We start from the raw sequence: 24,166 nt of genomic DNA on the forward strand, positions 1-24,166 counted from the left end.
CTAGCACCTTCTACTCTAGACCGATTCTCACATTGAATGAGGCAATGAGCCCCTATAGATGATGATTGGTTCTTGCAGCTCCCTAACTCCACCCCCTGATCATCTTTCCAAGCTTGCTTCATATGACATAACCATTCTTGTCTGTGTCACCTGGAAATCTTGTTCTCAGCCTATTCCCTTTATGTTTGGGATGAGTTGGATCAAATATATGGAGTTCTTGAATTTGGAAGTGTTTGGAATGAGCCCATTGCCATGAAACTCCACCCTCTTATCATACCCTTAAGGTTCTTTATATTCTTGAATTTGGAAGTGTGTTTGAAATGAGCATATATGGAAAACTACAATTCAGAAAAGCCCTGAAAGTGCCGAACAAAGACACCTTTGGTCACCTGTATTCTAAGGTTCAGAAAGATGGACTGGATTTAGATATTCATGTCAAGGAATCTTCCCTTGATCAGGATGGTATGGGTGAAGCACTGAAGCTAGATCCCAGCTTCACAATGCCTTGCTGGATGAAGATTACCACTGGAACATTTCCTCTATCCCTTCAGTAGATGAGATTAAAGATGTCAAATACCACAAAATAGAAGGAGATGCCCATTTCAAAAGGCTTTATCATATTCTTCGAAGAATTCGTAGGGTATGAAATGAACTGATAAAAATTCTCATGGGAAATAACATCTGAAAACACATAACTTGGGAAGTGGTCATTTGATTATCGAGTTCGACTTGGACAAGTTCATGAAAAAATCAGCAATCATACGAAAAATGATAGATTTAGTTGATTTTCCATAAAACTGGAAACCCTGGACTTGGTACTCAGGTCCAAGCCAATCAGAACTGACCCAACCAGTTCCTAGTTCAGTCAACACATATTAGAACATTGGCAACATCAACCATTCTCTTTTTTCTCCATAGTTAATCTGGGATTGAACCCACAACTTCATGGTTTTGACAGAAAGTACTTGTCCAACAAATATACAGGCTCAACCAAATCATAAGTGATGGGAGTTCAAAAGGCTAAAAAACAATTCAAACAACTTGTGCTATTGAGAGCTGAAAGAAGCTCAAGAACAGTTCATATAACTTGTGGCATGAGGTTCTTACGTGGCATCCAAATAACAAGGATTCTCAAAAGAAGCATCGAGTTTTTGGATTGCAAAGGAACCTGATTTAGCGTCATTCAACATTTTAAGGACCAGCAAAATCACGAATCTGAGTTTCATGAAATGAACCAACCCTGCATGATGGAAAGAAAATTGCTCAACTTGAGAAGGTAGTTGCGGAATCTAAATCTGTACAACTTAATTGGAAGCCATCATATAATTTGGAAGGAAAAAACAACTGCAACAAACTCAATAGTTCAGATGTAATGCTTCCCGTTTCTCAGGGACTAATTCAGATCATATGACAGCCAAAGGGCATTCTAAATCCAAACACGAAGATAAACCCTCAGCTTCGCATTAGAAAATCCCCAATAAATACATAGCTCACGTACTGTAAAGTCCTTGGCAGTCACCAATAATCCCCACAAGAACATATCCCACTTTCAAAACAGTGGAACCGGTTGGCATCTCTAACAACTATTTTTCTGTTTGACATTTGAAATGAGCTTTGCAGCATTATAGCAGTCCTCGCACATTTGTAGGTTCTTAATGACATGGTGGATCGGTGGTCCAAAAGGCATGCTAATAAGACCAAAAGCTATTGCCAACTTTTCGCTGTGATACCTAAGATACTCATCCTTTAGTTGATCATCAACATCATGAAGCACAGTAGCAAATTCAGGAACATATCCAACTAGTTTTATTTGTGCAAATAATTCTGCTAGTTTCTCATAGGTACTACTCGAATCTGGGTGTTTCCCATCTTCTGAAACGAAAACATGGGTGTCACTTCTTACTTGAATCAAGCTCACTCCATGTTCTTTCTTGAGCATAAGTGAACTCATTAGCCTGAACCCAGTCTAATTCCATTTCTACGAATCGTTTCAGTGCTTCCTCAAAGCACCCATTCAGTGTGTAAGCACTCGTGATTGCCGTCCAAGAGACAACGTTCTTGGCTAGCAACCAATCAAAAACATTCCAAGAACTTATGATCCTACCGCATTTCTTGTTAGAGGAAATTAGGTCAAGCAAGGTTGCTTGAAGCATTACACCCAAGGTATCTAGTTTGGAATACCAAGTTTGTTGCCCCCAGCCCCTATATATAGAGATACACTAGGGTTACTGATTGGTTAATGGACTCTAGCGCATGTAGGCCCACTACACCGGTCCATTATCTTACTGGGCTTATATTAGAACATACATGGGTTATATCATATACTCAACAATCTCCTCCTATGTTCTACATATAGCAAAATCCAATAGATAGATAATGTGATGTCCAAACAAATATTGAATCATCCATAGCACCATATCAAAAAAGATCTATAATCCAACTGAAAACAAGAATACTTTTAAGACTAACCAATAGTTTTAGAAATAATCTAAACTCAAACGAACGGTAGTTTCACATATAAGTGAACCCCGCCGATCTTAGATGAATTCATTCATGGGGTATGATTCTCATCGAGATCCAAAATAAAGTTCCACAAAAAAGCAAACTCTATACATACTGAAATGAAAGCATAGCTTTTATGACTTTAGAAGATTTACTCATCAAGTAAGTCATCTTCATCAAAATCCAAGTCAGGACAAGCTCCTCCTTTTTCGCCAATTCCTATGAATTACCAAATATGGATTTCATGAAAATGAATCCAATCAATTGTGTAAAACACTACAGTATCTAGTTCTACCTGAAGAAGAACTTAGTACAATTCCATAATTCACGAAAGTATCTAGTTCTACCTAAAGAAGAACTTAGTACAATTCCAAAATGACTGAAAAAGTATCAGTATCACTCTCACCATAAGCATCATTGTCAAGTTTCAATAAAGAACAAGACCTAAACAGCTTCTTTTGCAAATAACCATTCATAATTGTCAAGTTTCAATAAAGAACAAAACCAAATAGTTTCTTTTGCAAAGAACCATTTCATGTTTCTTTTTTGAAATGTTACAGTCATCTTATCCATATTTGAGTTAAGTTGTATCATCAAGTTTGGAATGTACAACCTTTCCCAAAAAAGGACATGTTATCAAATGTGGAATGACATACAACAACTGTAAACATCATCGAAACATATCAAGTGCCTATCTTAGCCAAAACAGAGGGAGATTCGAAAAATTCAAAATAACATGGATGTAGGTTAAGACATGTCTACACGGTCTTTAACCCCATCTCCCCTACAATTTTGAATATTCGATCTTTAGTCAGTCCCTGTTGTGAGAGCTTCGGCCTATTATCCTTCGATTTCGTATCAATCAAAGTGATAATCCCGTGTTCTTGAGATAATTCAGCATATGGCCTGTTGCAGCCTAAGATGTCTCCTCTTATCATTAAAGAGTGAGTTCTTCACAACCATTGTTGTAGCTTGATTATCACATAACTCACATAAGGAACTAATCCTTAACCCACTAAAGAACTAATCTTTAATCGGGTCAGTGGAATGCCATAACCATAATCAGATTTTTTATCCCTTAGCTTTCATCTATAGCTGAAGTTAGGGCATATAGTTCCAATTCGACTTCCACACAACAACAATAAATTTGCTGTCATCTGATTCTGAGGCCCATGATACATCAGAATAAACTTCCACAATAAGTGGATGGCCACCATAGTTCAGAGCATACTCTTGAGTACACGAAAGGTATCTCATCAGCCTCATAAGAGCATTTCGATGCTTATGGCCGGGAGTGCTAGTCAAATGACTCAGCATGCCAACTATAAAGGCTTTGTCTGGTCCAGTGCAACACATAACAAACATGATACTACCAATCAGTTTAGAATAATCTAACTGATCCACACACTGTCTCTGCCTTAGAGATCAACTTCTTGGTATAATCAAAATGGTGTCTCAATCGGTTTGCACTCACTGCATCCCCATAAGGAAAGTTTTTTTTTCTTCGTATAATGGGCTAGGCCAAGGGCGATTCCTTGCCTTTCAAAAACTTACTTTCGTACCAAGAATGGTGTTAACAACACCGAGGTCTTTTCATGTCGAATTCTTTACCCAAGGTTAGTTTCACATTACTCACCACAGAGAGAGATTGGAAACAAGAATCAACATCTACATACAAGCAAATAATCATGACCTTATTTGACACAAAATGATAGTAAAAGCATTTATCAGAGTAATTGATCAGAAAACCCAAAGCTCTTTACTACTTTGTCAAATTTTTGATGTCACAATTTAGGTGTTTGATTAAGACCATAACAAAATTTTATATAAGCACATATAAATATCTACTTACAGCCCATAGTCTTAGCTCTTTTGGCAAATCGACTAGCTGCCAAGGTTGATTTTGTAATAGAGAGCTCATTTCATCATCAATGGCTTCTGCCCACAACAAAGAGTCCCTAGATCTCATCGCTTCCTTATAGGTTGATGGATCATTCTCTACATGGTAGGTCACAAAGTCCTCACTAAAGTTCTTGGGTACTCTATCTCTTGTAGAAACTCTTAAAGGTTCTGATTTAGAAATCAGTGTCAGGTGTCAGAAATATTCTGTTCAAACTCTACATGCGATTCTGTAACCATCTCAGTATCGCCAGGTAGGTTCAAACCATGATCTCTGAGAAATTTATTCTCAAATAATACTGCATCTCTAGATTCTATAACCAAATTGGTAGATAGATCCAAAAACCGATCAACAGCACTATCTTCTGCACCACCTAGATAAACACAAGTATTGGTTCTAGGTCCTACCTTAGGTCTCCTAGGGTCTTGTATCCTCACATAAGCACTACAACCCCAAGTCTTAAGAGTGTCATATCTACAAGGATGTTTATGCCATAACTCATACGGAGTAGAGGTCAATTTAGAGTGAGGTACTCTATTTAGGATGTGATTTGCAGGTAAAGCTGCTTCTCCCCAAATGCAATTAGGCATGCCAGCTGACATTAACATGGAGTTTAACACTTAAGTTAACGTCCTATTCTTACACTCAGCTTTGCCATTTGATTGAGGCGAGAGAGGAACAGTAGTTTCAAGGATTACGCCCTAAGAGGCATATAATTCCTTGAACCCTGTTAATGTGTATCTTCTTCTTCTCTATCACTCCTAACTCTCACACTTGTCAAATGTAATGGACATATATAATGGTATCTTATGAGTATTAGTAAGTGGAGACCATTTTCTAATAGTGCACATGTCCCAATCGGTTGTATATCAACTTAGGAATAATTAACGATGAACTATCCTAACTAACAGTCTCACTATCTAAACTCAAATCAAACACACCATCTATCAAATATGCACAATCAAAATAGTATGATTTAACAATCAAAAGTTACTCTACCACACAGAAATGAAGTACATATGCCAGCATAGTCTAAAAGACTAATAGAAATTAAATTCTTTTGAAGAGCAAGAACTACTTTAACATTTTTTTTAAAATTAGTATTTGTATTAAAGAAAGGACCAAGTTCGCAGTACCAGCGTGAGTCACCTCTACCTCTGCTCCACTGGCTACTGTAACGGTCTCTTTCGCGGCAACAACATCAACTAGTAGTTTCTTGGAGTTGCAAACATGACACGTAGCTCCTGTATCTAACCACCAATCTGAAGAAGTATTGGCCTTACCGTTTGCCCAACATAGCAATAAAACTTTTAGGCTCAGCCTTACCCACCATAATATGAGCGTCCTTCTGTGGTGTGTTAGATTTAGGCTTCTTAGGTAGCCGACAGTCTGTTGCAAAGTGTTAGTGGCCAGTGGAGCAGAGGTAGAGGTGACTCATGCTTCTTAGGTAGTTTTAATACTTTTAAGACTAATCAATAGTTTTAGAAATAATCTAAACTCAAACGAAAGGTAGTTTCACATATAAGTGAACCCCACCGATCTTAGATGAATTCATTCATGGGGTATGATTCTCATCGAGATCCAAAATAAAGTTCCACAAAAAAGTTAACTCTATACATACTGAAATGAAAGCATAGCCTTTATGACTTTAGAAGATTTACTCATCAAGTAAGTCATCTTCATCAAAATCCAAGTCAGGACAAGCTCCTCCTTTTTCGCCAATTCCTATGAATTACCAAATATGGATATCATGAAAATGAATCCAATCAATTGTGTAAAACACTAAAGTATCTAGTTCTACCTGAAGAAGAACTTAGTACAATTCCATAATTCACGAAAGTATCTGGTTCTACTTGAAGAAGAACTTAGTACAATTCCAAAATGACTGAAAAAGTATCAGTATCACTCTCACCATAAGCATCATTGTCAAGTTTCAATAAAGAACAAGACCTAAACAGCTTCTTTTGCAAATAACTATTCATAATTGTCAAGTTTCAATAAAGAACAAAACCAAATAGTTTCTTTTGCAAAGAACCATTTCATGTTTCTTTTTTGGAATGTTACAGTCGTCTTATCCATATTTGAGTTAAGCTGTATCATCAAGTTTGGAATGTACAACCTTTCCCAAAAAATGACATGTCATCAAATGTAGAATGACATACAACAACTGTAAACATTATCGAAACATATCAAGTGCCTATCTTAGCCAAAACAGAGGGAGATTCGAAAAATTCAAAATAACATGGATGTAGGTTAAGACATGTCTACACGGTCTTTAACCCCATCTCCCCTACAATTTTGGATATTCGATCTTTGGTCAGTCCTTGTTGTGAGAGCTTCGGTCTATTATCCTTCGATTTCGTATCAATCAAAGTGATAATCCCGTGTTCTTGAGATAATTCAGCATATGGCCGTTGCAGCCTAAGATGTCTCCTCTTACCATTAAAGAGTGAGTTCTTCACCACAAAAACGCCAATCCTCCCGGCATGAACCTGAAGCTGTCGGCTACCTAAGAAGTCTTTCATACAAGTGCAGAGAGGATTTAGGCTTCTTAGGTAGCCGACAGTCTGTTGCAAAGTTTTTCTCAAAATTTGGCAATGGACCTGAAGACCGAATTTCAAATCTTTCATACAAGTGCAGAGACCAAGAATGGTGGTGTATGTGACATGGTCCCATGCCATAGACTCATTCCCCATCTTACTCAAGACTTCCAATGATTCATTGAAATATTTATGTTCTATAAGCTCATAAATCAATGAATTACAAGAAAAACTATCCACTCTTGCCATGGTCTTAAAAACTCTCAGTGCCACTTCAGCATCAGAACATCTAGAATACATATAAATAAGTGCATTCTTAACAAATGAATAGAATACCAATCCAGACTTCAATACATAAGTATGGCATTGCATACCTTCTTCTAAAGCTTGAAGGTTAGCACAAGAAGAGATAACTGTGGCAAATATATACTCATTTGGACGCGGTGAAAACTCATTGTTCATCGATACAAATAATGATAGAACCTCTGAATAAAGCCCCTGATGAAAATATCACGCCATTAATGTGCTCCAAGAAACCACATTTCGCTCAGACATTTCATCAAACAGATGGCGGGCCAATGAAATTCGCCCACATTTGGCATATAAATTAACAAGAGTGTTGTTTTGAATTATGTTGGCATCCCTTTGGGTGGTTCTGATCAAGTGGGCATGGATCATTTGACCGAATTTCACATTGGTTTTGGTAGAAACAAAGGTATTGCTTGGTTTGAATTTGAATAGAAAAGGCGCATTCTTGAGGAGGAGAGCATACCCATCTGATGTGCTCTAGTGATTTTTGGGAGAAGTGGGTGGACTTGGCTTTATTTATAACTAGTAAAAAATGCACGTGCATTGCACGTGCCACTAAGATATTTAAGAACATGGTTTCTATAGTGTTCGTTGCACAATATCGCAATGGAAGAATACAGAGCTTTATATTGTGGCAACTTTGACAACTCAATATGTTACAGAAAAAGGCTCACTTCCCACCTTCGCTACGGACCCAGGAAGAATTGGTTCTAATTGTACAATGATGGCCATTCACCAAAATGGCATTTCTTAAACTGAAGCCCTCGATTGTGGAAACGAAACTAATATCCACTGTCTAATTGTGTCCAAGGACATCCTTCTTTGCTGTGATGTATACCATTATTACCACCACAAAAATACTGACCAGTTATGAAAATCACATGGGCTGTAAGGAATTCAACAAGGAAAAGAAACATCAAAAGTAACAGAAATAGTAAAAGAAAGTCCTAGAGTTTAGTGGCCACTCAAAAGACTAAAAGAACTCTACCTTGCTTAGAGAAGTACAACTTCATTTTTATCACACTGAGAGTAATCAGTGAAGGTACTGCTTGAAAAGTGCACAGTAGAATATTACTATAATCTTGAGAGTTGGAGGCAGATCATTAGTCGCACTCAGTTAACAGTCTCATCAACTACAAGCAAGCCTCATCACCTACAAGCAAAAAACATTTTCTTTACACCGTCTAACATTTCAAATGTATCAACAAAATAGTTGAAATGTGTCATAGCTTTTGAAAGTTCCCTCTTCATTTGATGCCAACCCCTACTCATTTTTTAGGGTTAGAATACCTCTCCCTCACCTTCAGAGCTTGTTGCACACAAGGCGAAAAAAGCAGCAGCAAATGATACATACAAGAATGCATTAGAATTGTTAAAAAAACGAAAATAAATAAACAAATGATATGACTTCATATTCATTGGTGATGCCATCATATTAGTAAATTCCCACTCGCACATGCAATAAGCAACACACTGATGGAAACGCTCCATGTAAGAGATGGCTCCTCATCTTCCTCGAATAGGAAAGCCTGATTAAAACCCACTTCATGATCACACCCTCCACAATCTTTCGTCCAGAAAATAGAGTGCATCTGAACCAGTGGATCAGACACATTTCTTGGTAATCAAACACATCTTGATAACAAGCATTTTCCACCTCAAGCCATAGCCAGAGGACAGGCCGTAGCCTCCTCCATGTCAATTGCTGACTCTTCTAGTGCTTTTCCCAACTCGTGGTTTCAAACTTTACCTAGAAAGCACAGGGGTCAGTAGAGGCCAATGCAAAAGTAAGCAGCGCCCACTAAGATTCTTAAATACATGAATACGTGCAGGTCGCTACTTTCTACATTTATTTGTTTGACATGCAAAAGTAAGCAGCGCCCACTATGATTTTAGTTCTCAGCCCCAAGAAAAAAATTTAATCGTCAAAATATGTGAGAGGACACGGTGGGATACCAATGCCTTGGTACCATTTTGCTTGAATCTTCTTTAGGGATTACACCATTGCCTGTTTGCTGCGGATAATTTAAAATGGGAGATGAATGTCGTTAAAACGGAAGGTTGAAAACCCTGCATTCAAAAACATAAAGAAACCAAAATCATGTTCTATGGACAGTGGGCAATGTACAATAGAATATATTTATAGTGGTTTATATGTTCTTCAAAAAAAGGAAGAAAAATTGTACGGATTGTCAGTACAGGAAGCAAAAAGGGTGCATGAAGCTAATTGAAGAGCCATCAATTAATTTCTGAGGGCAAGACATCAGAAAATAGTAATTTCATGCACAAATCCCACAGTAAGAAGAAGAAGGTCATAAGATATTGTATGAATAACCTGTTTCGAATATTGGCCATGCAGCGCTCCAAATATTTGCATTTAGCCATTTACCGGATTGGATTACCCTAAACAAATGAACACTATCATTTTCACAGGAGTCAAGTGTGCTGTTTATTGGACTACCATGTGGTTCAACGACACCTGATTTTCTTTCTTTTGAAGAAAAGAGAGCAAATTCAGAAAATTTTAAGTACCTTAAACTTCTTTTCAACATACCCTCTCAAACCATACCATAGCAAAAGATATTAAGAGAATCAATACGTTAAATATGAAACAACTTTTAATATTACCTAAAAGGGAAGAGAGGAGATGTAATATATGTGTAAAGTATGCTAAAAGGCAGAAATATATCTAAAAAATACTCATTAACCTCAAGGTGCTGAGTACGTGCAAGATGCAAAGCATTCAAAAGAAAAAAAATCCAATATAGTACATGACACGTGACTTACGGATAGAAGATTATACGTCCATGTAAACAGAAGGCTAAATTTATAACTTACTAATAATAGGTTTGAAATGTCAATAAAACTGACTTTGAATGATTGGTGTTACCAGGGTTTTCAAGCTCTCATGCTCCCATCTGCATATTATTTTAATCAAATCCATCAGCATTGAGATTTGTCATCTGCATATTTTTCCTAACTATCTTTATAAAAGAAAATACACTAAAGAAAAGCATGGGATATGATGGATTATATCAACAGTAACATACCAACCAATGGAAGTAAACAACAAAAAAAAGGTGTTCTCTATGCTGAAGGATGTATGAACCGAAGGGAAATCCGTAAAATAGTAAACAAACTAAATGGAAGTATAGAACAAAAGCAAATGAAAAAATCTTTCCCAAAAAGATACATAGAGACCTCAATATTTCCAACAAAAAAAGTAGCCAATCTCAGATTGCCCTGCAGTTATAACACTTTCTCTTTTCTGCAACGCGAAAGTAGCTTTGGTCAGTAATTTTTTTGCTTACCTGCCCTTGGAAACAGTTTGACTTTTTTCTACCTCTTCCAGCTCTAGGTGGATTTAGACTAAAGAGTAGTTAGGCTTTTCATTTTTCCTTTTACATAGTTTTCTTCTTTTTAAGAAAGCTTGTTGCCATTAGTAGAATATTTGCATATATTTAATCCACATTACAATATGGTATATAATAATAGGAAAACACTTCCAACATGGGAATCCGTTTGGCAAATAAAGACAAAGTGAAATTGACCAAGTTTCTAGAGGTATTGAACTTGTTTCTCCTCTCCCAACAGACAGAAGGTGTAACCATCAGCCTATGGATTTCTTGAGTTCACACTAAGGAATAATAATGTTCTGAGGTACACACATATCAGCCCTCTGGCCTGGGATAAACCATTCCTTTATTGATCCCCGTCAGAGGTAGACTCACAATATTTATTTATTTAGACCCACAGGAGGCCCAAACCTTTCCAGGGAAATGACGAGAAATTGGAAAATTAAAATTCTTTAGGACCCTAAAGTTTCCCACCCAAAATGATTAGCTTGGTTGACCATTTCCTGGAATTATATTGGGTTCAGAAAGTACTTTGAATCCATAGTCATTTGAAATTTCAGCATGGATATTAAAGAGAAATGATATATGAGGGTAACAAACCCATAAAAAGAGACTCAGTTTATATTGAGTTCAGTCGATACAGAAATGATATCTCTTTATGCTACACAGATTTCTTACTTAGGAACCAGAAATTTCATAATACACTAAGGGCCTGTTTGGATACCTCATATTTTGTATTTGGATTTGGAATTGAGTTTTGAATACAAAATGAATAGATCCGCCAGCTCATGTTGAGGTTGACGGAGATGGAAAAGGGTACTTCCTACTGTAGGGGAGAGGTTGAGAAGCAAAGAGGGTGAAGGAAACTGCCACATCTGTGGATTTCCAATTACTTATTTCCACAGCATATTTGGAAATCTGATTTTTTTCACCGTCAGTCGCTGATTTGGAAATCCAAGGATTTGATCCGGATCCAAATCACAACTCAAAAAGGGCTGCAAATGTGAGAAATCCAAATCAAAATCTTCTCGGCATCCAAATGGGCCCTAATTGAAAATGAACAAATGCGTAAAGCTAAGAATATGCTTGAATTGATTCCCTCTTACTCATGGTAAAAATGATGTGACTTTAGACTAATTCTGAGCTCCTCACTTCCCAAAGCCATCCTTCAATCTTTAAAGCCTTTGGCCACAACTTTTATAGTTTTATTGTTCCAACTTCCAACAATATAATATGCATTCTCAGTTAGTAAGCAGGATTGCTTAGGAACCATACTGATCACCTTTGAACAACCTACTTCTGTATGCATCTCCCACCTAGCTATGAAGCCTCCCAATGTACCTAATTGTATATGACACCTTTTTTCGATCAATTCAACAGTTCACATCTTAAAAAGTTGTTGTAACTTTCTTTGCTTTAAGCATAGATCTATATATTCATTTGACTGGACTATCATTCGAGCCTTTTCCCTATAAATGCCGAAATAATTGAAATGACAGCATAGTAGTAGAACCAGTGATTTAGAAAAATATTGGTAAATTCGCATGAAGCTGAGGTTTAATTACACAAAAGACAAAATAGGGGCATTGCTGTAATATGCATGCAATACCAATTATAGTGCCCAAAGAACAGTCCAAATAGCTGAAATCAATTGTTAAAGGAAAAAGTACTGCCCGTTAAATACTTTATGATCACAAAGGGGATGTAATTTCACTTCTTTCTGAAAATTAGTAAAAAATAGAGGAGGGGAAAATTCAGTATACCGAAAAAGAAGTCATGAAACTGCATAGAAGAATAGCCATGATATCTTCGCCCTAAACTTCGAAACCCATAGTAATTAAGTTTTTCATTGCTAGAAGATCGCTGGCAGGTTAGCTGTCCTTGTAACAAAGCAAGTATATATGGAGAAAATTGTGAAGGTCATCACCATTATATGAAAGGGCAAACACCACAATCTTTTACAATGCTGATAAAGTATAAAATCATACCCACAGATGAATAATTATAAGAAGTAAGGATCGAATGCAATACTTTAATAAATGAAACCTTTTTGCTATTATAATATATCTTACTCTAGATATTAATATATGTAAGATGTATTAAAAGCATGAGAGTAGGGATGTTTAAAAATGCCCAGTTATTTCTCTTAGGTAAAAGAAAATGAATGACGGAAGCATAGGGAAAAAAAGAATCATAACTTAACGCTCATGCTTTTGTACAATAGGGTAGAGTTGTGTGCACTAATCACACAGCCTAAAAAAACCACCAACTAAAAACACCCCATTATTTCTTGTAGATAAGAAAAAATTAAGGAAGTACATAGATAAAATGAGTGTAATAAATTGTTCAACTTTTTAACAGGTAGGCCCCAATCACAAGTGTGTTAACACATGCAGAACTTAACTATTATATTGTTTTAGAAATCATTAAAACTGTAGATAAAAAAGGAAGCAAACCCTAAGTCATTAAAACCTTTAGTAAAAGAAGGAAGGGAAAAATGAATCAGAGAATCATACATTCTACTCTTGGTTGTTCACAGCGGATCGAGTTGTCTTCCTTGGTTGCTAATGTCCCTGTTAATATTTGGAATAGGAAAATAGAGAATGAGAAATTGTTTTTGGCAAATCGGTAGAAAACATTGGAGTCATTAACTACAAGTAACAAATAAAAACTTCCCCTGGAAGCCTGCAACAAAGAAGAGAAAGGGCGTCTGCGAAAGAACAAATCAATGGAAACCCTAAGCCGCACACTTGCAAAGAATTTAAAAACAAAACATACCATTTCTTTCAATATTTGGAACCCAAGGCCAATAGGAAGAACAACCTCATAGAAATACCATTTCCTAAAGAAGAACAGTGACATGTGGTGATATTTCGACAATACGTGGTGTCCATTTGACGAGAGAAGATCAACAAGTGTCTGCTGGGGATGAAGAGCAGCCGCCATTGGTAGAGGAGGCGGTGATAAAGACGTGTGAGGAGAGGAGCAGGCGCTCTGGTTGGTAGAGGAAACGGTGGCTTCTTGGATGCTTCTACAAGGGTATTTAGAAGATGAAAAGACCGAAATGGGCTGACTAACCGATGAACAGGATTTATTTATATGGAAGAAGCGAGAAATCTAAGGCATTGGGAGGCAGGACACATGCGGAAATCTGAGAGAAGATGGTTGACGAACTTTCACTGGTTTAGGCTTTTAGAATAGTAAGGATTTATATCGTAACTGTTTTTTTTCCTTTTGTGAGAACCGATTGTGAGTCTAAAACTGATTATTTGAATCAAAATTAAGGGCACGTTTTTTTGAATTGTGATAACCGACCAGAAGTCCATACTTGATTATGGGACTCAAAATTAAGGCCCTGTTCGGTTTAGACGTTGCAACCGATTGTGAGCGCCAAACCGATTATTAGACTCAAATTCGGTTTGGGACCATAATCTGTTGTCATAATGTAAAATGAGGTTAAAGATTATGATAACCTATTGTGAGTCTAAAACCAATAAAATTGAGTCCGATAGTTGGTTTTGAACTCACAATTAGTTGTCATAATCTTAAAAGTGAGCCGGTTAGTTTTGGATTTTGGAGAACCGTTTGAGTCGAAAACTGATTAGTGGACTCATATTTAATTAGTTTTGGACTCTAGTTAGGGTCCAATAATCAGTTTTGGAATAAAAACGGTTCTCAAAATCCAAAACAAACAGATCTTAATTTTGAGCCCAATAATCAGTTTTGGACCCACAATCCGTTCTAACTATCCAAAGAAAACATGCATGAACTTAAATTTGAGTGCATGAACGTAAATTTGAGTGCAATAATCAGTTTTGGAGTCACAATCGGCTGCGAAATCCAAAACAAACAAACTTAAAGCTTATGGTTTGCATGTCCAACCATATGCATTTCCCACTTTTTTTTCCCTAAAGACACTTCCAAAATTGCCATTCATCTTCGGTTATTTAATTAAGGAAAATGATATTGTAATGGAGATTAAGGCCGATGTGAGAAACCAACAATCCGAGTGGGCCATGTTTATAAAAATCACACATTTTCTACCAGGCAATGAACTCATCTTATGTGCAATGAGGGACTATTTGCTTACAAAATCTTCATTCATTAAGAAAGAAATTAGTGCCATGGGCTTCCATTTCTTGTGGAGATGCATTCGGTTAGTAGTAATCCGAGCCTGAGATCTTACGATAATTCAATTAACAATCATTTGGTAATTATTGACAAGATTGGGGTGTCAATGGACTTAGACAGTCCGTTGATCTAATCTAAAAGATTGGAACTTTAATGGATAGGATTTTGGCCATGCCGCTTGGATTCGACCATGCCCATTAGATCCATTCCGTAAGGCCATGTTTGGCTACTAGGAATTTTTTCCCATGATAAATCCGTTTTACGGTAAGAGAGGGGGCAGGGTTAGTGGTGCAAATCGGGTCTGGTTGGGTCGGGTTGAGGCCAACCTGAACCCGACCCGAGGAACCATTTACTCAACCTAAATCTAACCCGAACAATTTCCAACCCGGTGAGGTTCAACCGACCAGAGGAACCCTTTTCTCCAACCCGAACCCAACTCGACTTGATTTCTCAAGCTTACTGAAAAACACGATAAAAAAAATGTCGGGGTTTCAATCGGTTCAGGTTGCCCAGCCCTCAACCCGATCCCGACCTGAACTCAACCCGGGTTGGGAAAACTCAGCTGGAACCCGAACGCGACCCGAACTCAACCGAACGCGACCTAACTTTTTTTCGGGTTGAACCCGACCCGAGTTGCACCCCTAGGCAGGGTAGGTGGGAGGAGAGACTCGAGAGGACACGATTGAGTGGAAGGTGAGGAGTGGCTAAAAAACCATGAAAAGGTCGATCATATTTTGAGTGGAGCTTTTTGTTTTCTGGTTTTTCAAGTTTTTCTTACCCTCTCGTCACTCCGTCTCTCTACCACCCTCACTCACCTTTGGATAAGCATTAATTCAAGGGGAAAAAATTCAGGATAGCCTAACATGCCCTAAGGTTTGAAATTATTTTGGATTGTAACCCATAAGTAATTAACCCCAATCCGATGAAGTGTCTTGGATCCTAATGCACATGTCAATGTACAAAATTACCCTTCATAATTTCATTTATTTATGGATATTAATGAGGGCTATTTTCATAACATTAAAAAACCATACTCAAAACCGTATATAGTGTAAGAAGACAAGTCGTAAATACACTAGAGGAAGTGGCCGGGAGAAGAAAAAGGGGCCAATGTATCTCCTCTTTTCTTTTCCAAATGCCTTATTGACATAAATAAACCAAAGAAAAGGGTCGGTCTAGTACACGAGACTCCCGCCATTGTGGGGTCTGGAGAGGGCTACATGTACATAGCCTTATCCCTGCTTTGCAGAGAGGCTGTTTCTGTGAATCCGTGAGCACTAGATGATAATAAACCAAATCAGGGGAAATGAAAGAAAAGGTGCGAATATATCATTTCTGGAAAGAAAAATGCTACTGACGTTGACACCGTGGTTTTAAATTTTGATTGAAATCCGAAATTTCAGGTTTCGATCGAGATCGAAACCGAAATTGGGTATACCCGAAACGGTATAAAATTTCGACCGAAATTTCATCCAAAAAATTGATTTTTTCCGTCATTTAATACTTTCCCAAATTTTCGGCTGAAAATTTCTATGAAATAAAATATTATTTTATTTGATTTTGTGGATTTCGCCCAATTTGAATGGTTGACAGTATCATGTTTTGATAATTGCACAAACTCATCTTGTCTCTTATTATTTAAACACTTGTCAAAGGCTATTACATTTCTTATCAAGCTATCGGAAGCCGATTAAAATGGGAAGGACAAACTGATTCTGTTCAATTATTAAAATATGGTACTGCCAATATCAGTAATTAAGAAAAAGTGTCTTTTTCTTTCCACTAAACTTTTTTGAGTACATTATGCATCGTACTGGTTTCAAAAGGTCCTGAACCATGAACTGTTGGGCTTGAATTGTTTGTTTCGAATCATCACAAAGGGGGATGGGATGGGTTGGTGACACACGTGGGGCATGTTCAGAGTTGAAAGAGGCTAAAAATTGAGTGCAGACAATTCCCTCTCTGTCAGCAAAGCTCTCTCTTTATTCACTAATCAATGCAGGGAAATCTCAACAAAATCATAACTGTCCTTTTTCTTCCATTTACCCTCTCTCTCACTCATCTGGTTTATCTGTATTTGTGTAAAAAACCAATATACTCCATCACTTTCTTTATCCTCTCCTTTTTCAGCTTCTTTGGATTCGTGCGGTTTACATCTTCTGAGGTAACTTGGACATCAGTGGGATAAGATTGGGTGTTTTAAAAACCAGTCCTTTCCTCTTTTTTGGGGTTTTTTGTTTAATATTCTGGTGGGAAATCCTTTTTGGGTTTGGGTATGTTTGGTTGCACAAAAGCCGGGATAGCTTAGGGCTTGTTTGGCTGCTTGGGGGTGGCTCAGAGAGTAGTAGAATAAGAAGTCAAAGGGGATGAGACAAGTATTTGGTTTGTCCAGAAGAATAGTGGAATAGTGCAGTAATGTTTGGTTGCATGGTAGTTTTCCAAAAGAGTAGTGGAAAAAGTAGGGGTGTCATTACCAAAAAAAGAGAGTGAAGATAGAGATAGGGGAAAATATATATATATATATATATATATATATATATATATATATATATATAGGAAATTGTTGGTGAGCTAGCTTGCCCAATCACATGGGGGCCCACTTTGTTAGGATAATCCAAACCATTCATTTGAAAGTCCCTTACATAGATGGGGGGTGTACCAAAAATCAGCTCCATAGGATTATCCTAACCCCTCCATTTGTGGAGGACAAAAATGGACAGATACAAATTTGCCCCATTTTTGTCCTCTACAAATGGAGGGGTTAGGATGATCCTATGGAGCTGATTTTCGGTACACACCCTATCTATGATAAGGCCTTGCAAATGAATGATTTGGATCACTCCCCAAAATGTGGGACCCATGTGATTGGGCAAGCTAGCTCACCATAAGTTTGGTTAAGCTCACCAATATATATATATATATATATATATATATATATATATATATATATATATATATATATATATATAGAGGAAACTGTTGGTGAGCTAGCTTGCCCAATCACATGGGGGGCCACTTTGTTAGGATGATCCAAAGCATTCATTTGAAAGTCCCTTACATAGATGGGAGGTGTACCAAAAATCAGCTCCATAGGATCATCCTAACCCCTCCATTTGTGGAGGACAAAAATGGACAGACACAAATCTGCCCCATTCTTCTACAAAAACTTAACATTTTGGTAGAATTTGATTGGAAAATGAGGAGATGGGACATTAGTTCCACATGGGCGCCAAGTGTACAAAAAGGCAATAATGATGATGCTTAGAACAAGTTGAGGAGTCAAATGAAACTTCAATGAAATATATTGGCAACCAAACATGCATGGATTTGGCATTCACTGGCATTTGAAATTCCAATGAATGCCGAGACTACCAGAATGTTTCCTATTTGGTTACCACCATGGTTTAAAATTTCGGTTTTGGTAACCGTTTCGGACCCCACCGAAATTTCGGCGAAAACCAAAATTTAGTAATTTGGTTCGAAATTCCGGATCAAAATTCTGAAATTTCGAAGTCCTAAATTTGGTAAATGGCGAAAAATGAAATTTCGGTTTCGGTCCCCACCGAAATCCAAAATTTCGGATTTCGGTCGAAATTTAAAACCATGGTTACCACACCAGCAAAACCCCTGTTTTGTTACCAATATAGCATTGAAATCCCTCGAGACTACCAGAGATGTCTCCTTGCTAATCATTACTTGCCGATGTGTCATCTTTGTCTCCTCCTAATAAAATCCAAGCCAAACACCCACAAAAAGCTTGTTCTTTGCTTGGATTTCTTGGGAACGCTGCTTTTTGCTCTTTTTCTCTGTCTTCTCTCTCTATATTGATAATGACACCCCATATCACCACTCTATGAGGTTGACAACTAAACACTACTTACCACTATTCTACCAGGTAATTAAGTTCCAGGTAAATCCAACACTTGTCGTTCTCCTCCTTGTTGACTACTTACACCACTACTCTACGAGGTAAATACATGCAACCAAGAACCCTGGAAAATTGTACTTGTGTGAAATGAGTGAGAGAGAGAGAGAGAGAGAGAGAGAGAGAGAGAGAGTCCCCTATTGTTATCTTCTTTATGTTTCTGTCCTGTATTGTTATCATCCTTTGTAAGGAAAACAGTGGAAATTAATCCACCTTTTGTGTACAACTAATGTCAATGAATTCAGCTCTCTTGTACGAGTCCTTAGGTCCATGGGCCTTACATCCTATCTAAATGAGTAACTCATGGAAAACAGTAGGAACCCATCTTAAAAATAGGAAAGGAACAAACAAAAAGAAGTGGAAATATTATATAATTTCCACCCCCTTTCCCGGCACTCCACCCCTTTTCTCTGTCTTCACCTGGCATAAAGTCATTTTAAGAAAAAGACAATTAGAATGGGTGGAAATGCTATCATTTTAAGAAACATAAAAACAGAAAAGGCTGAGAAAATGAATGTTGGAAAGGGGGGACATATCTTTTCCCTAAATGTACGCATTTAAAAATCAATAAATCCATCCCTTTTCTGTTTGTTGTTTTTCAACCTTCATTGATTGTTCTGTACTTCCAATACTTGCTCAGTACTTACTGTACATACTTGAACAACATGCACGAATAATCTATTTAAAAAGAGAAAGCATTTTATCAACATCTTCCCACTATTTTCCTACAGGTGGTTAGGTGGGATATCATAAATATGTATGTCAATAGATAGTGGTGAGGTTGGATTTTAGCATAGGAAGACAAATTCTACAAATTTCATTGGAAGGAACATTAAAAACTTACTCTCATAAGGTATCTGTTAACAGGTTGTGGGTCTTAGGTTGTTATAGTTGTCATGGTAGGCATGAGTAGTAAGTGGTATAGGAGTATAGGACCCTACCCCTCTAGTGACAAGTATTGGAGAAGTATAGGACCCTACCCCTCTAGTGACAAGTATTGGAGAAGTTAAAATTTTGAACTTTTGTACCCTGCGAGTTTTTCTTGCAATAAGTGGGCAACTTCAACTCCGTTCGGTTGCCAGTAAAATTTTTGTCCTAGTAAGTTTTAGTAAAATTTTGGTCTCATCCCATGTTTGGTTGCCTTTTAGCACTAGCATTTTTTTAATCCCACTCTTGTAATAATTGCCTTTTAGCCCTCCGATCTGCAGAGGGATTGTACATTATAAAAATCTCTATGGATGGAGGGTTAGGATCATCCTATGTAAGCGATTTTCGGAGTACCGCCTATATACACTGTGGACCAACAAATGAATGGTTTGGATCATCCTATGAAGTGGGCCCGCTGTACTTTTTGTGTTTGCACTGTGTTTTGTCTTTCTCCAGCGTGTAAGGAATACTAAAAATTGAATGTAGGACCATAGAAAAAGTTTTCTAGCTAGAAGCACATGGTTTAGGTGGGGACGACCCACAAATAAAGTTAAGGGACCTTATACTACAAGTGTCAGATATGTAAAGGTAAGGGCAAAAGCAGTTGATTTTTTACTTTTACGTCTTCAACTTAGTGTTTTAACTTGCACTTCCTTCACAAGTTTCTTCTTTTGCGTTCCTTTTCTCGAGGTTGAGTTTTGTCTCGTAGTGAGAGGCTTGGATTCCCATTAACAACAGAAGAGTTAGGGGGGGGGGCATCTACTGTGATGGTACACCACTCTACTTCAATTTCATGTAACCCAAGGGGGACAAACCCAACAAAATCTTATGGAACAACCCTTCCCTTTATATTGTGGGCCATGCCTCACCTTGTTACCTATTTTTTTTCTTTCTTTTCCTGCCCTTTTATGACATTGTAAATGTAGATTTCATGAAGTTTGATTGCCTCAAGATCCCTCATCCTCTCTCTTAGGTCACCCATCTCAAATGTTTTTTCATCCATGTTTAATTAATATGAGCACTAATGCACACGTTTGGAATGCCTTTGCAACCATTGTTTCCTTTCCACAAGAAACCTCTCACACCATTTCCAGTAATGGGATTCCTACACAAAAACAATATCATCTCAACAGTTCTCACACCATATGACAACAGCCCCTCTAACTGCCGATGTCTCTTGTTTCACTCAGGATGGATAATTATCGTAAATACATATGATTATATCTAAATGACACACACATGATACATGCGCGCGCATCTATATACAGATCACTTGGGAATGCTTTTTTCAAGATTCAAAAACATGTAGGATTAACTGAATTTTTTCATCCTAGATAAACATATATTGTGTTTGTTAAAGTATAAAAGATTAAATAACGCCATCTCCAACAGCTTAAGCTTTTGGAGTAACTAGTAGTTTTCACATGGTATTAGAGCCAAAGGTCCCGAGTTCAAACTTCCTTGATAGCAAAAATCCACATGCAATGACGAAATCCAAAAAAGAGGCCACATGTGCCACGTACGTATAGGCCAACCCTAGAAAGAGGGGTCACACGTGAGAGGGTGTTAAAGTATAAAAGATTAAGTAACGCCATCTCCAACAGCTTAAGCTTTTGGAGTAAGTGGTAGTTTTAACAATGTTGAGGGTAAAAATTGACAGTAATCAGAGGTGGACATGTGGTGATATACGACTCGAGCTTCAGACGGTAAAGAGTAACTTCACGCCTCTTCTGAAAGCTCTAGAAACCTTAAAACTACATCCTAAAGCTACAATGACCAAAGATAAACTTAGAAAAGTGGAATACGTGTTGACTTTGCAAAAATCAACTAGTGGGGGCACCCTTGGAGCTGATTTTTGCAAGGGCACCCTTCATCCTATCATTCCTCTTATTTATAAACTTGACTAGGAATAAAGTGTTTAGGTCCCAAACTCATACAAGATTTGTGATTTAAGTGACCATGTTGGAGAAAACAAATGTGGGAATTTCAATAGTTGATTTTTTGGTAGAAGACAAACCAGGTTAGATGACAAAATCCATCCCTTCAGCTTCACTTTCCACGTGTGAGACACAATTACATGGAGGTCATTCGCATTTATTGAAACTGACATCCCATGTAAAAAGAGCAGAAGGTTTGAGCCAATCAAAAAAAGGTTTGAACCAACCAACTAATGAGAGTCTTGCAGCAACCACTTGCAACTGCTAGCCCCACGTACCATTGATAGGAGGTATAAGGGTGATTGAACACGCCAGAGAGAGAGAGAGAGAGAGAGAGCAATACAAAAACTTCCTCGATTTTGGCCAGAGGTGGAGATTGCATAATAAAAGCAAGATATTCTCCTTTCAATTGCTTGTCAGCACATGATTTCCACCCATTCGTTTCTTTGGGAGGTCTGAAAAGTTGGAGCCTGAATGATCTCATGTCTTCCTATGAAAAACCCTTGTGGTGGTTGGAGGCCTCTCTGACACCCACTCCCTCTATTACCTATAATACCTTCACTAGGGCTGCAACAGGGTCGGGTTGGGTGGGGTTTTTCAAAACCCTAGAGCAACCTGGATCCCATTATCTCGACCCTGACCCGCCGGTCAGGGCCGGAAAACCTCAACCCATTGCCCGCCCTACAAGGCTCAGTGCGGCCTGGCCCACCCTGATTGGGCCGGCCCGGCCCTGATTGAACATAGTGCAAATACCTGTTAAGAGTGCCAAAAATAAAGCAACCACATATCATATAGAACAAAATGATCAATAAACAGAGAGAGGGAACAAAATAAGACAATATGAATTCAACAACATGACGGGCAACAGAGACAATTAATAATAATAATCTAAAGAAACATCAATCCAATATAATAGAAAACATTAGCAAAAGAAACATGCACAGATGGTTCAATTCTATAATAGAAAACTTAGGGTCGGGCCGGGTCGGGCTGACCCGGGGTATCAACCCTGAACCCGACCCTACCCTTAGTCAGGGCCTAAAAAATGAACCCTAACTCGTCCTCAGGGTTGGAAAATCCAACCCAGACCCTGTTCGAGCTCAGGGCTGACAGGGCCAAACTTGCACCCCTAACCATCACCAATCTATCTACTCTTTTTAGGTTTGCCCTAGTAAACAAACATCAAAAAGCTAAAAGAACCACTTCTAGAATCCCTTTGATGGCTCAAGGTTTCAAAGAATATGAAAACCAAAAGATTGTTATCCAATTTATCCATCTTACCAATTGCCATGACTTGATGATCAAGGACTGAAAAGACCCACTTCTATCCGAATCCAAAGCTAAATGGACGGGACCTAGACACATTACTAGGATCCATGGAAATATTTTGGATCCTGATCATATGATTCGAAAAAATTACTGATTGGATCCAAACAACTAATAAGAGCGTGTTGGACCGTCCTAAAAATCCGATATTGTTATATTAATTTATGAAAATACCTTCCAATTTTTATAACATTAAGTATTATTCCAAGGGTATAGGGATTGAACTGAACTACTAAACCGCTGCTAAGGGCACCGGCCGGAAGTAGGAAAAAAACCTCCCCCTACTAGCGTGTGAGCGTTCGATAGTAGTGTGAGGGAGGCTCCACTGAACAATTTTAGAGAATAAATATAACCTAAAAAACCTATACCTATAGGAGAGTGCAGTGACGGCCCTCGGGTGAGGGACCGAACGCAATGACTCAACTGAATGTGCCCAAGAAGGATAGTGGAAAGTGAAGAGAAGGTGACCCTAGAAGAGATGAAGGAAGAGACCCAACGAGCAAAAGAGGGACCTTCAGATGAGCAGATGAGCAGATACTGCCAGCTATTGTTATTGCCCCGCGAGCAAGATTTTAGTGAAAATAATCCATATCCAATTTTTGAGCTATTTCTATTTTGAGTATTTTGTCATTCATATCTCAAATCTCGAGTCGCCCTCTTCTCTTCCTTCTCTAACCTTCGACTTTAAGTCCCTAATCAGTTGCTTCGTCGCCGCTGTAACTCACCCTTGCCTTCTTTTGATAATTTTAACTATGTACAACGTAAGTAGGACCTACTAGGACACTTCGATGGACGGTCCAATTTGAAATGGATAGTGTCCGAGACGTGGGAAATAGGATCCAAAGAACTCTCCGAATCCGATCCGCCTAATAAGGTATTTGATTGGATCGTGACCTGAGACAGGTGGATCTGTTGGCACCCCTAACTTCTAGAATCCCTTTGATGGCTCAAGGCTTCAAAGAGTATGAGAACCCAAAAGATTGTTATCCATCTTACCAAGTGCCTTGACTTGATGATCAAGGACTAATTCTCCCATGCAAGACCCATGTGTATTAGGACATTGGTCTTTTCTAAGAAACTATGTGGATCGTTGAGATAAAAGATAACGATTGACATGGACTTATTCGACACTCAGATCCTGTATTTTACATGTCCATGAGATCGAGTCTTTTGGTTTCCGAAATATTGGAATGTAAGAAGAAGTGCTTAGAATCATATAGACCTGAGTGAGACATCAAATTTGCTTTGCTTTGATTTTTTTAAACCAGGAATGGTACACTAAGGCCTCCGGGCGGACCCAAATTTTTTATTAA

General features: G+C 38.0%; 1 long non-coding RNA gene across 3 annotated transcripts; it reads right to left on the reverse strand.

Annotated features, from left to right (window-relative positions):
* Positions 1–866: 866 nt before the first annotated feature.
* Positions 867–13,773, reverse strand: LOC143885805 (uncharacterized). 3 transcript variants are annotated; one of them, XR_013253637.1, is made up of 6 exons: positions 13,124–13,773; positions 10,090–10,169; positions 9,208–9,321; positions 8,240–9,001; positions 7,317–8,076; positions 867–1,240 (listed from the first exon to the last, which is right to left on the reverse strand). It is a non-coding gene; the product is annotated as an uncharacterized LOC143885805 (long non-coding RNA). The 3 variants fall into 3 exon arrangements; XR_013253635.1 differs by having other exon boundaries at positions 7,317–8,137; XR_013253636.1 differs by lacking the exon at positions 7,317–8,076 and having other exon boundaries at positions 871–1,240; positions 13,124–13,678.
* Between the last annotated feature and the right edge of the window lie 10,393 nt (positions 13,774–24,166).

The sequence above is a fragment of the Tasmannia lanceolata genome, unplaced genomic scaffold, assembly GCF_043159265.1.
Source record: "Tasmannia lanceolata isolate RefF3 unplaced genomic scaffold, GAP_Taslan_0.1 ptg000009l, whole genome shotgun sequence".
Taxonomy (NCBI): Eukaryota; Viridiplantae; Streptophyta; class Magnoliopsida; order Canellales; family Winteraceae; genus Tasmannia; species Tasmannia lanceolata.